The sequence below is a fragment of the Lissotriton helveticus genome, chromosome 3_1 (assembly GCF_964261635.1).
Source record: "Lissotriton helveticus chromosome 3_1, aLisHel1.1, whole genome shotgun sequence".
NCBI classification, from domain to species: domain Eukaryota; kingdom Metazoa; phylum Chordata; class Amphibia; order Caudata; family Salamandridae; genus Lissotriton; species Lissotriton helveticus.
Window position 1 is genome coordinate 1,654,223,120 of NC_136061.1, and position 13,366 is coordinate 1,654,236,485.

Here is a 13,366-nt window from a genome sequence, read left to right on the forward strand (position 1 = left end):
TTTCTTATTTGGTGGCGGTCCAAAAACTTTAGGGACCTCCCGCTTCCCAGCTTTCTTTTTAGAATTCCCCACTACTGCCCGAGGTGTATCAGATATGACTTCTATGCCTGTATTAATGTCGCTAGGGGTTAATATGTTATTTTTACCCACACTATTAAGGGCAGCCGATGAGGAAGACGTTTCTCGCAGAAGCATTGGAATACCCTGCGTAGATAACGGGTCCTCGTTTCCTGTTGTCAAACCTACACCCACTGGATTAATCTGAGATGGTACAACCATAGGGGATCTGGTTTTAATGGATTCAATGGAGCGACGACGCTCTGCCCTACGTTCAGCCAGTGCACAGTCCTTTTCCATATCAAGGGAAGGTTTTCTGAAATAATTATCCAGGGTGCCTTTGCTATTTCCCGCTTACGTCAGCCAATACAATTTTTTCGGGAGTAGCTGCCATGGAAGGTCAACAGGTAGGTATGAGGGTTATGTAGCAAGGCTAATAGTATTTTAATTACTTAGCTTTCCAGAAAGTCGGCCAAAGCTGGTGACAATACAGACCCCTGAAAAAATAACCCTCCAGCGCCGTTACTCAACAGATAGCTATAATACAAAAGGCAACCAGGGGGAAGCCCTATCAATGTCAGCTGGGAGTAATAGACTTTGTAAAGTGTGGCAGTATAGGAACAGGTCCTAATAGTAGGTGAAATAAAACACGTAACATAGATAGACACTGTCAAATGCACGACAATCTTACTATTAGGGCTGGGGGGCAGGCGAGGACGTAAGTAGATGTAAAAGAATGGGCCCGGCCAGGCCTCCCTCGGCCCCCGAACGGCCACAAAACGGCCCGCCCTTTGCCCGGGCTTCGCCCGGCGCCCTGCGAGACAGGGGTGACGATCTTTTTAAGCGCCTCCTGGCACGAAAAGTTGTCTCTGGGTGCCGCTAGGGCTGCTGGGGGTTGTAGTCTTTAGGTCCGCCCACGCTCCACTCAGCGGCCCGACTCCACGATGTTGCAAGAAGTAGGGCGGCGGGAGGCGGCCTGGCAGATCCCCAATGCGCAGTTCTCCATGGGCACAATCGGATAGCAGGCAAAGCACAAAACTGAAAGCACCAAGTTCAACAAGAAGCCCCCACTCGACCGGGGTGACGATCTTTTTAAGCGCCTCCTGGCGCGAAAAGTTGTCTCTGGGTGCCGCTAGGGCTGCTGGGGGTTGTAGTCTTTAGGTCCGCCCACGCTCCACTCAGCGGCCCGACTCCACGATGTTGCAAGGAGTAGGGCGGCGGGATGCGGCCTGGCAGATCTCCAATGCGCAGTTCTCCTTGGGCACAATCGGATAGCAGGCAAAGCACAAAACTGAAAGCACCAAGTTCAACAAGAAGCCCCTACTCGACCGGGGTGATGATCTTTTTAAGCGCCTCCTGGCGCGAAAAGTTGTCTCTGGGTGCCGCTAGGGCTGCTAGGGGTTGTAGTCTTTAGGTCCGCCCACGCTCCACTCAGCGGCCCGACTCCACGATGTTGCAAGGAGTAGGGCGGCGGGAGGCGGCCTGGCAGATCCCCAATGCGCAGTTCTCCTTGGGCACAATCGGATAGCAGGCAAAGCACAAAACTGAAAGCACCAAGTTCAACAAGAAGCCCCCACTCGACCGGGGTGACGATCTTTTTAAGCGCCTCCTGGCGCGAAAAGTTGTCTCTGGGTGCCGCTAGGGCTGCTGGGGGTTGTAGTCTTTAGGTCCGCCCACGCTCCACTCAGCGGCCCGACTCCACGATGTTGCAAGGAGTAGGGCGGCGGGAGGCGGCCTGGCAGATCCCCAATGCGCAATTCTCCTTGGGCACAATCGGATAGCAGGCAAAGCACAAAACTGAAAGCACCAAGTTCAACAAGAAGCCTCCTTGGGGGTCAGTGCTGTTTTGGTGTGGGCGGACTGAATGGGGAGATGGAAGAGCTGAGGGGCGGTTACAATGGGGACGTTACTTGATTTGAAGTGCCTCACATGGAACGTGCGTGGTTTGCAAACTATGTTGAGACGCCATAAGGTGCATGCATACCTGGTGAGGCGTGGAATCCAGATAGCGCTGCTTCAGGAGACCCATCTTACCAAGCTGGAATGCACTGCCTTGCAGAGGAGATGGCGTGGCCAGGTGTTTGGCACGACATACTCTGCGTTTGCCAGGGGGGTCTTGGTGTGGGTGCGGGCAGGGGTCCCCTTCCAGGTCACGAACCAGGTTATAGATCCGGAGGGTAGATATGTGGCGGTGGAGGGGAGGTTGTATGGCCGGGATGTAGTACTTTGCAGTATTTATGCCCCAAATTCGGATCAGGCCCGTTTTTTTGAAAAACTGTCGGGATCTCTGGCACATTTCCTGGCGGGACAGGTCCTGATGGGGGGAGATTTTAACTCAATTACGGACCCACTGCTGGATAGGTCGCATCCACCGTTGCATACTTCCCCGGTTCGTAGGCTAGCTATACAGAGGACAGCATGGCAGGACCAGTGGGGCCTTATCGGAGTATGGCGGGGGCAGCACCCTACTGATAGGGACTACTCCTTCTTTTCTGCACTCCACGAGTTGCATGTTCGGATTGACACAATCCTATGTAGTGATGCGATAGCAGCCCTGATGACACACTCAGAGTATTTGACTAGGACCATATCAGATCATAACCCCCAGCTGGTGCGTATCAAGTGGCAGCGTGAGAGGACGGCGGTTCCCACGTGGCGGCTGCGACCGGAGACTCTGGAAGATCAGGGTTTTAGTGCTGACCTCCGTACAGGCATTGAAGGTTATTTACTGAGAATGACGGAACGGCTACCACTAGGGCTATAGAATGGGACGCGTTCAAGGTGGTGGTAAGAGGGCTATGTATAGGAAAGTACTCCGGTGTGCGAATGGCACTCATTGCTGATGTAGACAGGGCGGAAGGGGCACTGCGGGACTTGGAGCGGCGGCGGCCGGAACAACCGACTCTGCACACACGGTTACTGGAGGCAAGGGAACTGGTGGCAGCAGAGACGGAAAGACTGAGAAGTTATGATTACCGACTGTACACGACAAAAGTGCATGCAGAGGGGGACAAGGTGGGAACGATGTTGGCGAAACTGGCCAACCCGTTACCCAGGGGCTGCCCGATCCGGAGCGTGCGCGAAGCGACGGGAGAGATGGTTTACTCCCAGACTGCTGTCCTCTCACGCTTCTTGGGTTATTACACAACCCTTTACAGAAGTCAACTGGAGGCTGCGACCCCCGACATAGAGGGTTACTTGGCAGAGATTCAGCTCCCTCAGTTGGATGAGGATAGCGTTGAGGATCTGGGTCGCGCGATAACACTTCCCGAGATAAGAGGGGCAATCAAGCAGATGGCTCGGAACAAAACACCGGGTGTAGATGGCCTGCCGGTAGAATTTTACGCTAAATATATTGATGTTTTGGCACCTCGGCTGCTTGTGGTCGATGCCGAGGTAATGGAGCTGGGACACCTACCTCAGTCAATGAGGGAAGCGCTGATCGTTCCACTTTTGAAGCCGGGAAAGGAGAGTAGCGATGTGACCTCCTACAGGCCGTTGTCCATGCTAACGGTGGAATATAAAATTCTGAGTCGTATTCTGGCTACCAGACTCTTGCCTCACATGACCGCACTGGTCCATGACGATCAGGCCAGGTTGATCCCGACCAGGAATACGTCGACCAATATCCGCCGCCTTGTCAGGCCTTAGGATGAATTGGAGTAAGACCTGCCTTTTCCCGTTGCGGGCAGCCATGCCCAGGCCGCGGCTGACCGGGGACATCATCTGGGAGCACTCATGCTGCACCTATTTAGGGGTCCGCATCTACCACGGGGCTGGTAATATGCTAGAAGGGAACATAGGGCGTTGCATACGGGCCCTGAGGGGCTGCATGGCTTTCTGGGCAACCCTTCCCCTCTCGGTACAGGGCAGGGCGGCGTTGCTAAAAATGGTGGCTTTGCCTCGGCTGCTCTACTATTTTCGCACGCTGCCACTGTTGATCCCACAGAGGATCTTCAAAGAGTTACGCACCCTAAAGACGGATTTTTTGATGGGCCACGGGAGGCGCCGGGTGGCCCTGGATACGTTACAGAGGCCGAAAGCAGAGGGGGGATTAGCGGTTCCTAATTTTGAATTATATTATTTGGCGGCGCAGCTACAGATCCTCACACAGAATGTAGCGAAGGAGTTTAGAGGCCCTGTCCAGACCAGAGTGGGGGCATACAGAGACACATCCTATCCTATATTATTATGCAGCAGAAACTCGAGTTACACGGTTTAACGTTGGAAGAAAGGACCCTGCGTTTGTGTTGGAACAGAAGTCAGAAGCGGGCAGGGGTAGCTCACCCATATGCTCCCGAAATCCCACTAGGTATGCTGACGGCGCTGACGCATGGAGGGGACTGGTCCCCGCTCATGGACTGGGAGGATCTGGGACTCCATGTGGTGGGCGACCTATATGCTGATGGTGAATTACTACCATTCCGGACGGTGCAGGACCTTTTTGGCCTCCCGGACGGTGGTTTCCTCCTGCATGCGGCCGTGACAACGGCAATACGCAAACACTGGAAAACTGGACAGGCAGAGCCCAGCACGACCATGGCCTGCCAATACGTGGTAATGGCGGCGGGCACATTCAGGGCAGTCACCTGCCTCCATTCCCGAATGTTGAACGAGGGCTTAGAACCACTTACAGTATTGAAGCTGAAGTGGGAGGAGAGCATTGGAAAACCCATACCGGATGCGACTTGGGGCCACATACTAAGAAGAACTTGGAAGGGGGGCAGAAATGCTCGGTTTCAGCTGGTACATTTTTTTGTAGTGCATAGAGCCTACCTTACCCCGGGGAAGATTAAGAGGCACTTCCAGGTTCAAGGGGCTGCATGCCCTAGATGCCTGGCACCTGATGTGGAGCTAGACCACATGTTGTGGAACTGTCCGATACTGGGGACCTACTAGTTGGAGGTGGGGGAGCTCCTTAAGGTAGTCACTGATCGACAAGTGGAATATGACATGGCGACATGTTTGCTGCTTTGGTTTCCCCACACGGCGAAAACGAAAATCACTAGTAAATTCATTGACCTGGGCCTCATTTTAGCACAGAGGGAAATCACTTGGCACTGGAAGTCAAGAGAGGGCCCGTCCAGTAGGAGGTGGACGAGTGAACTACAGAAATGGGCCCGTAGCGAAAGTACGATTAGGTTTCAGCAGGCCACTCGGGCGGCCAATGAGAAGATTATGGAGATGGCAAGGGCGTGGGAGGGACTAGTGCAAGCGCTGAAGGATTATCTGCTGGCGGATGAAGAGAGAGATGAGGGATCATTGTAGAAAAGTTCCGTGAGGCACACTTGGGAATATCGACCCCCGGATCTCTTCGGAATAGAGATATATATTCTTATGATGAGGCCCACACCAACAGCGACACAGAGGGAGGGAGGTGGGAGGGGGAATTGGGGATTCTTTTAGAAGTGCAACTGTAGAGAAGGATGACTGTGGGGATACAGAAAAGCAGATAATGGATCATTCTACTGCCTAACAATGATGGTTTTCTTACATGGTTTCTTTCTTCCTATCTTTCTTCTGTCCCTGGCATTTTATAGCTGACGCCGCCCGACCTCCGGGTTGTGGGCTGAATGGCTGTGTGATATTTCAAGTATGCTCTGTCGACAGCAGCTGCCAGAAGCCAATGTATCGAAATGATTGCCTGTGTACCCCACGAATCTGCAATAAAAACATAGTTTACAAAAAAAAAAATGGACATGAAGTAAAATGTTTAAAAATTTCAAAGTAAGAGAGTGTTGACTTTTCACGCAAGAGGATATTTTCATTCAGTCCAGAAAGTTACCAGAGAAGATGCTGTTCAGTTTAAAGAAGAAGATCATTTTGAACTTCCTTTATTTTTAAGAAAAATATATACGCTTGGTTGCTTCAATAGTAGATGTTCCAGAATTAGCCATTTGTGACATTAGGAGCATTAATGAGTTCATATGCTTGATTCTATTTTTGCAATGTTTTAATATGTGCTCCAATTATAGTTGTGCTTTCAGTTAAGTGCATGCGTTTATAATGTCACTGTTCTAATATGTGCTTCAATTATATTTGTGATTTCAGTTAAGACAAACAGTTTTTGATATATGTATGTTATGATATCAAAGGTCACGGGGTGGAATGCAGCGCCAGAGGCACGCTTATGGTTTGACGCCATGTGATGACCTTTGACTACCATCATTTTATTGTATTTTGGTGTTTCATTTTACCCTAGCATGAATGTACGTCCTGCATATGCCTTGTTTCTCTTGAAGGTTTCTTTCTTCCTATCTTTCTTCTGTCCCTGGCATTTTATAGCTGACGCCGCCCGACCTCCGGGTTGTGGGCTGAATGGCTGTGTGATATTTCCAGTATGCTCTGTCGACAGCAGCTGCCAGAAGCCAATGTATCGAAATGATTGCCTGTATACCCCACGAATCTGCAATAAAAACATAGTTTACAAAAAAAAAAATGGACATGAAGTAAAATGTTTAAAAATGTCAAAGTAAGAGAGTGTTGACTTTTCACACAGGAGGATATTTTCATTCAGTCCAGAAAGTTACCAGAGAAGATGCTGTTCAGTTTAAAGAAGAAGATCATTTTGAACTTCCTTTATTTTTAAGAAAAATATATACGCTTGGTTGCTTCAATAGTAGATGTTCCAGAATTAGCCATTTGTGACATTAGGAGCATTAATGAGTTCATATGCTTGATTCTATTTTTGCACTGTTTTAATGTGTGCTCCAATTATAGTTGTGCTTTCAGTTAAGTGCATGCGTTTATAATGTCACTGCTCTAATATGTGCTTCAATTATATTTGTGATTTCAGTTAAGACAAACAGTTTTTGATATATGTATGTTATGATATCAAAGGTCATGGGGTGGAATGCAGCGCCAGAGGCATGCTTATGGTTTGACGCCATGTGATGACCTTTGACTACCATCATTTTATTGTATTTTGGTGTTTCATTTTACCCTAGCATGAATGTACGTCCTGCATATGCCTTGTTTCTTTTGAAGGTTTCTTTCTTCCTATCTTTCTTCTGTTCCTGGCATTTTATAGCTGACGCCGCCCGACCTCCGGGTTGTGGGCTGAATGGCTGTGTGATATTTCAAGTATGCTCTGTCGACAGCAGCTGCCAGAAGCCAATGTATCGAAATGCTTGCCTGTATACCCCACTAATCTGCAATAAAAACATAGTTTACAAAAAAAAAAAATGGACATGAAGTAAAATGTTTAAAAATGTCAAAGTAAGAGAGTGTTGACTTTTCACACAGGAGGATATTTTCATTCAGTCCAGAAAGTTACCAGAGAAGATGCTGTTCAGTTTAAAGAAGAAGATCATTTTGAACTTCCTTTATTTTTAAGAAAAATATATTCGCTTGGTTGCTTCAATAGTAGATGTTCCAGAATTAGCCATTTGTGACATTAGGAGCATTAATGAGTTCCTATGCTTGATTCTATTTTTGCACTGTTTTAATGTGTGCTCCAATTATAGTTGTGCTTTCAGTTAAGCACATGCGTTTATAATGTCACTGTTCTAATATGTGCTTCAATTATATTTGTGATTTCAGTTAAGACAAACAGTTTTTGATATATGTATGTTATGATATCAAAGGTCATGGGGTGGAATGCAGCGCCAGAGGCACGCTTATGGTTTGACGCCATGTGATGACCTTTGACTACCATCATTTTATTGTATTTTGGTGTTTCATTTTACCCTAGCATGAATGTACGTCCTGCATATGCCTTGTTTCTCTTGAAGGTTTCTTTCTTGTAATCTTTCAGTCTTACAGTGGGAGTTGTCACAGGGTAAAACAGCCTTGCCAAGAACAGAACGTGTGGGATGTGCATTTGAAAGCATGAGAGAGGAGTGTGGAATGTACGTTTTAGTCTCAAAGTGCAGTGTTCTGAGCAGTGGTGCACAAATGTGCACTCTGTGTTGTAAATTGAGAGATGAAGTATGTGATGCTATAGGCAGTGTGCACAAATGTGCATTATGTTTTACATTGCAAAGTATTATGAAGTTCTTACTATTGACTTTGACATGGCCTCATGCCATCCTGAATTCTGACTCTGCCTTGCTTGAGCTTTTCTGAGTGCACAGACAGACCTCCTGAGTGTTTGGGTTAATAACGTTCAAGGTTTGTTTTGTGAGAGATTGTTTAATGTACCCTGGTAGCTTTTGTAAGCTTCGTTAAGATAAAGGCTGGAACATGTGAGAATGTAGAGGGAACGTGGGAACTCCTTCTGCCTGGGAATGGTTGCATGGAAACTGGCCAGTTCCATTAAGTTTCCTTGGCACCGAGGGAAGGAATCTCTAAACTTCTAGTGTGTTTTGAGACTATAAAGCAGAGGTTTGTTGACTTAGAAACTGGGATTTTGGAATCCGAATGGGGATGGACGCATCTACTTAGGTACAGCGGAACCCTGGTTTCTAAGGCTCTTTTCCCCGGCTCTTAAATCCCCCGGTCTGGGGTGGGCCAATATGCAGTGTTTGCACCAGGTGAAGTGTTTGAGTTTTGATTTTTGCCATTGTGAGGTGTGGCCAGTGGCAATGATTATTTGAGGTGTTTTCTTTGTGATGTTTGAGTGAGTCAGAGTGCACATCCAAAAACAAATCATTTGATGTTAGTGTATATATCTTACTGATTTCTTGCAGGATGTCCAGTATTATTTGCTGCTTATTTATTCATTATTATTATTCATGCATTTAAGTGTTGCATTTACCAAGTGTTTTATTATTGCTTGCATATAAATATATATTTCTATATACATTTGAATGTTGTTCATTTGATATCTGGGAAAGCCTTTCTGTTAGAGAGCATTGCATAAATAAACCCCCAAGCTTTATTCTAAAAGGAGAGTCTTTGCACTTTGCAAAGTAAACCCTTTTCTAGGTGTTGTTGTGTTTTATGTCTTCTGCCTCGTCGTGTTTGGGCCATCGTGTGGGGGTGGTAGTATTTTAAGCAGGTGAGGCAAGTCAAGACAGCATATAAAAAGCTTTTTACAGAACTGCTTGATCACACCCTTAAAATTTGCATCATATGTAGCACAATGTGCAAAGTGCAAGCAGTACAGGGAACAATTTTATAAAACCTTAAGAAATAGCAGCATACAGACACAGACTTGGAATATACCCGTATCATATGTCAGAAAATAGCAAGAGAAGCACTAATAAATATTGGAAAAAGATTTTAAAAATTCATAAATAACAAGTAATTTCATTTGGAGGGGACAAAACAAACTTCCGGGCCTCCAATGCAGAGTGTATGTTATATACATGGGCTTTGAAAAATACTGACAAGCATTCTGCAACACAGGGCACACAAATAACACATGGTTAAGATCCTGGATGTATAACTGGCATAGCTCGCATCTTTATCCTTTTTAGTGATTTTGGGCCCCATTATGGACTCATCGCCATCAAACCCTTCAGGACCGCCTGCTGCATTACGATGGCGGGTGGATGTAGGGATGGCGGAGAGACCGACCGCCATGCACCCAAAGGGCTCCTTGAGACCGTCGGACTGTTGGAGGGACTGCAATCCCTACAACAGTGGTGGTGCCTGCTCAGGCACAGCCGTAGGGATTACAATGTCCCTTTCCGCGGGCCGTTTCGTGGCAGTTAACCCGCCATAAAAAGGCAGGCGGAAAGGGACTTTGGGGGCCCCTAGCAGGCCCCCTTCTCCCCTGGACCTCCAGAATGGGATCTGGTGGGCACCCCCCTAAACATCCCTGCACCGTGGTGCAGGGTTGTTCAGAAACATGCCTCTTGGCAGTGAAGGATGCGCTGCAGCCCTTTTTCAGGCTGCAGCACAAGTCTCAATGTTTCCAACTGGCGGTCAGATCCTAATTCCCCTGGCTGGATCGCCGACTCCCTGTCGGCTGGTCCTGTTCCTGACAGGATGGTGGTTGCACACTCATTCAACCACCATCATAATAAGGCCCTTTGTTACAAATGCCAGTAATCACACAAAGAGGGAGCAAATCCAATCTCAGAAATAGGTTTAAGCTTCTAACCCCATGGGGTGGTATTTCAGACAAATATTGACTCAGTTATCTCGACGGACACAATTATCGAGTTGGAAATATCATGACACAGAAATATTGTGAGCAAGAATATTGAGGACAAGAATTTCGATGTTAAAAATATTGTTGTTAATAATATCAATTTTTTATTATTTTGTGTATTTTAATATATATATGTTAATTGTATATGTTTTTAAATGGTTGTTTAAATATTGTTAGTTTTCTTAATATGGTTTCTAAATTGATAGTAGTTTTTAAATTTAATGTAATAGTTTTTTGTTATTTTAGTACCGTAGCGGGTTGTGCCATTTGTAGGGGAATAGGGTGGGAAGTAAATTATTAAAAATAATTAATACAAATTGTAAATTATTAATAATTGTTTAATTAATATTTTTTGTTTTTAAGTTTTAGGTGCAGGTTGTGGATTTTGTAGGGAAAAGGGTGGCAATTTTAATTATTATTTAAATTACAATTGTTTATGTAAATAGTATAATTTTTTAAGTTTGAGTTGTGGGTTCTGTTTTGTAGAGGTATAGAGTGGGAAGTTATTTTTTAATTATTTATAATTATTTAATTGATAATTATTTATGTTAATTGTATAATTTTTCTAAATTTGAATTTAACATGCGGGTTGTAGGTTTTCTATGGGTATAGGGAGGGAAGTAAATAACTAAAATAATTTTTAAATTATTTAATTATTTAATTGATAATTAATTATGTAAATTGTGTGATTGTGTCACTGTGCAGACTAATAACATAATAACACGTATATATAGCCAAATGCAGAATGCAGCCCCACTGGTAGAACCAAAGGCACTCCAGGCATGGAATGAAGAGCTACACACCCCAATTGAGGAGGAACAGTGGGCTTATTGCTGTAATCAGCTCACTGCCCTCTCTCCAAATTATAAACTCTGTTTAATTCACTTTAAGTATATACACAGGTTTTACAGGACTCCCATCCAACTGTACCGTATGAGACTAAGGGAGGATGATAGATGTTGGAGATGCGGGTGTGCGCAGGCCTCATTCCTACATGTGGCATGGAGCTGTTCACAACTGTCCTCGTATTGGACTCACATATTCACCACGATACAGAAGATAATACACACAATTGAGGAACCCAACCCTATGCAAGGTCTACTGGTATTATGTTAATGATACACCCGCCAAAAAGAGGAAACTACACGCTATGCTTCTCCTGTTTGCTAGGCGCCGGGTAGCTATGCATTGGTGAGAAAGGGAGCTCCATCCATGAAAGAGTGGATCACAGATGTTACATTTGGCCATACACAACTGTCCACGTTTTGGGAGCTGATGCCGACTGCATCTAGGCATAGGGATATATGGGAGCCTTTCTTGATGTGGGCACGAGCGCAACAGGAGGAGGAAGGGGTATTGCCAAATGCATCTGTAGCAGAGTAGATACACTCTGGTAAGCCGGGGAGTTTGGGGGGTATGCAATAATGTACTGTGATAATGCATATAGGTCATGGAATAAAATCTGTGTCGGGCGGAGCAGGAGGGTACTGTTGGTCTGGTAGCTGGATGATGTGGGGGGTACTCTTGACCACAAAGTGGCAGAAGATGCAGCTGGCCCTGAGGAGTATAATCCACGTTATTGTATAACTGTACAAATGTGCGCAAATGGCTTGTTTAATGTTTACAAATCTAATGGTATCATAGGCACAGACAACAAGTGGAACTGGCATGTTAGTGTTATGTTTGTAACATTGTTTGAAAATGCTAATAAACACACACAAAAAATATATATGTAAATTGTGTAATATATATTTTTGTTTGGGGGTGTTTTGTGGTTTTTATATGGGTAAAGAATATGTACAAAAATATAATCATTAATAAATACTGTTAATTTTTAATAACTGTATAAATGATCCTTAATTATGTAACGATGGGGCATATTTACAAGGGCTTTATCTCCACTTTTTTGGCTAAAAAAGCCAAAAAAGCAGAGATAAAACTATCGCCCTATTTACAAGAGGGTGCTAACATGCATAATTGCATGTTAGCACCCTTTCTCCCAAAGCCTTCCTTTGCATCTCAAATGAAATGCAAAGTGGGCGTCACTAAATTTGTTGAGGCCCACTAGCACGGTATTTTTAATCACTCACACCCACTCTATCACTATCTCACCTACACCACACTAAGGGGCCGATTAGGATGGCGGACGGACTTGCGTCCGTCCGCCATCCCAGAGGTGGAGGGACCGTCCGCATGGGCTGCGGCGGTCCCTCCGTGCAAATTAGGATGTGACTGCCACCCTGGCGGTCACATCCTGGATATTTAACATTGCGGCGGGTGCTGCTTCAAGCAGCACCCGCCGCAATGTTAAAAGTGCATGTTTTACATTTACATGCACAAAGCGGCAGGCACCGCGCGGTGCCTGCCGCTTTGTGCATGTAAATACTGGGGGGTACCATAGGTACCCCCCATGTGCACCCCCCACCCGCCTACACCCTGGGGGCCCGCAACAGGCCCCCAAAATCAAAAGTACACATGCTTTTCCACGGCGGAAAAACCGCCGCGGAAAAGCATGTTTACTAATGCATCCTAATTTGGCTGGCGGTGTCTGATAGACACTGCCAGCCAAATGAGAGCTTTTCCGCCGCGGTTGTAATCCGACCGTGGCGGAAAGGCAGCGGACAGAAACCAAGACCCACCAGCCATCGTAATGTGGCGGTGGGTCTTTGGTGACTCCGCAGAGGATTTTCCGCCTCCTCTGGGCCGGCGGTGGCTTCCGCCGGCCCGGAGGAGGCGGAAAATCCTCCATCCTAATCGGCCCCATAGTCTTTCACAATTAAGTGCTCCTGCGTAGTTCGCTAGTCGCTGCACGCCCCTTTTCGTAGAGAACTGGGATGGCCCCAATGATGAGGATTTCACCGTGGGGAAACCCCGGTGAGTGAGGGGACACTAGAAAGAAATCTTTCTTTCATTTCTTTCTCATTGGGTTGTACTGACATAATCTGATCAGTGACCATCACACAAGCTAGGTCTCTGAATCCAGTACATTGGATTCCTACTGTTCTTGCTAGATGATTTGGAGGCCGACCTAGCCTTGTTAATCCTCCTTCTCCCTCATTTTTTGCATTTGTACATAGCAGCTACACGGCTGCGGGAGATTAAACGAAACTCAAGAGGGTTTACCGGATCGGCTGATCCTAGGTAACCTAGTGATCGGACTTAAGACACACAAAAACAAACACTAACCAATTATGGCAGAAACTACAGGTCTATCGTTTTCAGAAGAGGAAGTGGACAGAGTAATCGCTTCCATGCTGCCACATACAG

The 13,366-nt window shown here is 46.1% G+C and overlaps 1 long non-coding RNA gene across 1 annotated transcript in view; it reads right to left on the reverse strand.

The window, feature by feature from the left end:
• Positions 1-5,875: 5,875 nt before the first annotated feature.
• LOC144823692 (uncharacterized) overlaps positions 5,876-13,366 on the reverse strand; it is a 95,981-nt gene continuing 88,490 nt past the window's right edge. The window contains exon 4 of the long non-coding RNA XR_013608830.1: positions 5,876-6,463. This is a non-coding gene — a long non-coding RNA (uncharacterized LOC144823692). The remainder of the gene's footprint in view (positions 6,464-13,366) is intronic.